General features: G+C 44.5%; 1 pseudogene; it reads right to left on the bottom strand.

The window, feature by feature from the left end:
- Positions 1 to 1,650: 1,650 nt before the first annotated feature.
- Positions 1,651 to 1,783, bottom strand: LOC143928537 (U2 spliceosomal RNA; annotated as a pseudogene).
- Between the last annotated feature and the right edge of the window lie 2,395 nt (positions 1,784 to 4,178).

Below are 4,178 nucleotides of genomic sequence, written 5' to 3'. Positions count from 1 at the left end.
TTATGGGGTACCTAGGCAATAGATTATGGGGCCACACAATATACACACAGTATACACACACAGTATACACACACAGTATACACATACAGTATACACTGAAAAGGTACTGGAGAGGCAGGGCAGCTATAATCTTTGAATTAAAAAAAAAACACAGATTTTTACATACTGTCCCTGGTTTTATTGAGGCTGCCAACCCTGATGGGGCCCCTTAGTAGCATGGGGCCCTCGGGCAGTGCCCGAGTCCCCGAATGGTCAGTCCGCCCCTGTCAGGAAATATTGTCCTGTGAAGTTTTCAGAAACACCCTGCTTCTGTGGGCTCTAGACAACAAGCCATTACACACAATGGGGTGATTTACTAAAACTGAAGAGTGGAAAATCTGGTGCAAGGTAGCCAATCAGCTTCTAACTTCAGCTTGTTCAGTTAATCCTGACCAAAAAAAGTGGAAAGTTTATCGGTTTCTATGCAGCACTTCACCAGATTTTTCACTCTCTAGTGTTAGTAAATCAACTCCAATGTATTTGGGAAAATATATACTAAATATGTACTCGCTCTAGTGGTATAAAAAACAACATAAAATAAAAATAAAGGAGCTGCCATACACAAGGTGTTAATCACTTGGAAAAATGTAAAAATATAAATATTTTTTTTTTTCTATTGAAAAGCCTGTGGCGTGCAAAACACACCCAAAAACTTCCACCCGGTGCCAAAAAAAGTGCACACACATAAAGAGTGACACACAAAAACATGCAACGGGTGTCTGCTATCCTCCACAAGGAAGGACCTTGCCCTGATCCCCCGGGGCATTAGGCTCCAGACGGGGACTGAGGTACCAATACATGGCCCATCTAGCCGAAGCCAGACGACCGCCTTTCTCCGGAAGGTCTGCCGAAACAGACCCACCCAGGTACTAGGGTAGGGGCTCCCCCGAAGGGAGACCCTCCAAAGAGAGGGTGAACCAAGCCAGAAGGCCTATGTCCACCCTCCCACAAGAGTTTCAGGGTTGGCCCGAGGACCGACACCCTACTCATCAAACGTGCAGTGACAACATAAAATGTGACACACTACAATCAAAATAAATAAATAAATAAAGTGGGGAAGGGATAGTGAAGAGGGAGAGTGAAAAGGTGGCCATTGTGAATACAATGACCAGGCCCTCCGGCCAGGAATCAGCCAAAAGGCCCTGCCCTAGAGGCAGGTGTGAAAAGGCGTGTTTACAGTGACATGACCAAGGTGCCAGATATCAAGGTGACGAAGCACAGTGAATATAAGGCACCCCTGAACTGCCACTTCAGGGGCACATCACCATAGGCTTTTCAACAAAAGCATCCCCGACCCCAGCCCAGACCACAGCATCCCCCACCCCAGCCAGAAAGGCATGGAGATTCAGGAGCTTAGTGAGAGCCCTTTGCCATCAGGCCTCACCCTCACTCCCATCACTCCTACCTAATTACATTGGGGAAGTACTGGCCGTTCCCCCAGTGGGAGAAAGGGGAACCAACGTTCCCTCCCGAAAAACTGACCGGAGCTAAAGCTGCCCCAATCCAGGCCAGAAGGCCAGGGTTCCCTCTCCTGGCGCTGACCAGTGGTTCTCCATCCTCATCAGAAGGCTTCCCTTTCGGCTATGAACCGCTCCGGGTTACCTTCACACCAGCAGGTTTTGCATAGAAACCGCCACCCCTGCTCCGCCTCGCCATAGAACAGGGACGGAAGCAAGTGCCACCTCCTGGTAACTGATAAGAACAGATACTACACTTGATCTTAGCCAAAAGGCCGAGAAGCGATATGGCGCTCGCATACATAACATAAGTGAAAAAAAGAACAAATTGTATAAATTTAACCACTTGAGGTCCAGGCCATAGCCGAATGACAGCAACAGTCACTGAGACTCGGCTGATCACTGATCCTAGTAAGGGGCCGGTGCCGACCCCTTACAATGTGATCAGCTGTCAGCCAATGACAGCTGATCACATGATATAAACAAAAGCTCGGCGATCATTTTTTTGACAGTGTGAGGAGAAAAAAAAGCCGATCGCTGTTAAAGGGACATCTGTCCCAAAGAGGAAGGAGGCACATCTGCCTCCTTTGTGCCATTCATTAGCCCCTGACAATGCCACCTGTCATTGTCATCTGCCAGTGCCCACAGTGCCCACCAGTGCCACCTATCAATGCCAATGAGTGCCACCTATCAATGCCCACCAGTGGTGCCAATCAGTGCCACCTAGCAGTGTCGCCTATCAGTGTAAACAATCAGTGCCCATCACTGCCACCCATCAGTGTCCATCACTGCCACCTCATCAGAGTATATCAATGAAGGAGAAAAATTACCTGTTTGCAAAATTTTATAACAAAATATAAAAAAAAAAATTTTTTAACAAAAAATAAAAATCGCACAGGTGATATCAAATACCACCAAAAGAAAGCTCTGTTTGTGGGAAAAAAATTATAAACATTTAATTTGGGTACAGTGTTGTATGACTGCGCAATTGTCATTCAAAGTGCGACAGCTCTGAAAGATAAAAAATTGGTCTGGACAGGAGGAGGGTTTAAGTGCCCAGTAAGCAAGTGGTTAATAAACAAGTCCAGATAAAGTGACCAAAAGTGCTCTAATCCAAGGTTAAGGAAATACAAAAAAAAAGATATAAAGAATGGGGAATGGGTAATCACAAAATTTAAGATCAGAACGGGCACAAACATGGAGCTGTAGACATAAAAAATGCTGTTCCTGGCGTGTGCATTCCACGAAACCTGAAGTGCGTTCCACGAGACCGAAAGTGACGTCAGTAATCCCGGAAATTGCGCCAACGCGTTTCACCCTCCCACAGGGCGTCAAAGACCACATACCGGAAATTGTGTCACTGCGTTTCGCCCTCCCACAGGGCGTCATTAAAGACAGGTCTTTGATGACGCCCTGTGGAAGGGCAAAATGCGTTGACACAATTTCCGGTATTACTGACGTCACTTCCAGTCTCCTGGAACGCACTTTTGGTTTTGTGAAAATAAGCCAGGAATGGCGTTTTTTATATCTACCACTCCATGTTTGTGCCCGTTCTGATCTTGAATTTTGTAAGTACCCATTCCCCTCTGAAATAAAAATCTTTTTAATGGCACATCACTATCAGTTCCATTCTTTATATCTTTTTGGATACCTGTCTGTCCGGCTGAGAACCTTCACAAAATAATTTTTGATCTGATGACCTGACGTTTAATCCACCTGGATATTACTACCAAGCTTGAAGCCACCCCTAGACTGCAAAGCTGGGGGTCACATTGATCCAGTGAGTGGGACACATGAGGGGGTGTTGCACACTTGAATATTTCTGAAGCATTTTTGTATTTCCTTTCCCTTGGATTGGAGCACTTTTGGTCACTTAACTTGTATATTTATACAATTTGTTATTTTTTCACTTATATTATGTTTGCCGGCGCCATATTTATATTTTTACAACTCCAATATATTAGCAGCTGAAAATGTAGCTGTTGGGGATTTTTTTTTATTACTATTTCAATTTTAAAGTGGCCAATTTAGAATCTTCAAGTCAAATCTAGGTATATGTGGGCAATATACTCAGCAGATAACTTTATTCAGTGGTAAAATAGTGATTGGTCAGGAAAATGCAGACAGTTGAGATAATTCAGTCCAAGGGTGTCTGTAGATATCACATGATGCCCATAGGGATACAAAATAAAATACATTTTCTGATCTGACTATAATTCAAGAAATGGTTATCTCTTGTCTATGGACACTTTACCATTGCTCTGACAATGCAGTCTGTCTCTAACATGGCAATCTCAACCTTAAATTGTATTTTCTCTCTTGGCAGCAATATTCACTGATTCATTGATTTTCCCATAGTACCTTTTTCTGCCACTAGATGTCCTCACTCTGATGACCAGTATCATTCAGTCTTCTTGTGCTGTTTGTGTTGTTTCTTCTTCTCACACTCCAGCCCTGCTGTACAGGGACTGCAAAAGGTTGCTATTAGATAACATTCAAGTACTTACACTGCTTGCATTAAAAATACATTTAATGATGTATTAACCGTTTGCCGACCAGCTGCCATCATTTTACTGCGGCACAATCCCACCAGCCGTCGTAGCTATACATTGGCTTGCGGGATCGGGATAGCAGAAGCGAGCATGTCGCTGGGGGGCACGCTTAAGTGTCCGCTGCACAGTG

The sequence above is a fragment of the Lithobates pipiens genome, unplaced genomic scaffold (genome assembly GCF_037356315.1).
Source record: "Lithobates pipiens isolate NorthernLeopardFrog02 unplaced genomic scaffold, aLitPip1_a1.2 Scaffold_23, whole genome shotgun sequence".
NCBI classification, from domain to species: Eukaryota; Metazoa; Chordata; class Amphibia; order Anura; family Ranidae; genus Lithobates; species Lithobates pipiens.
The sequence above is the reverse complement of the archived record's forward strand: the minus strand, read 5'-3'. Positions and strand labels throughout refer to the sequence as shown.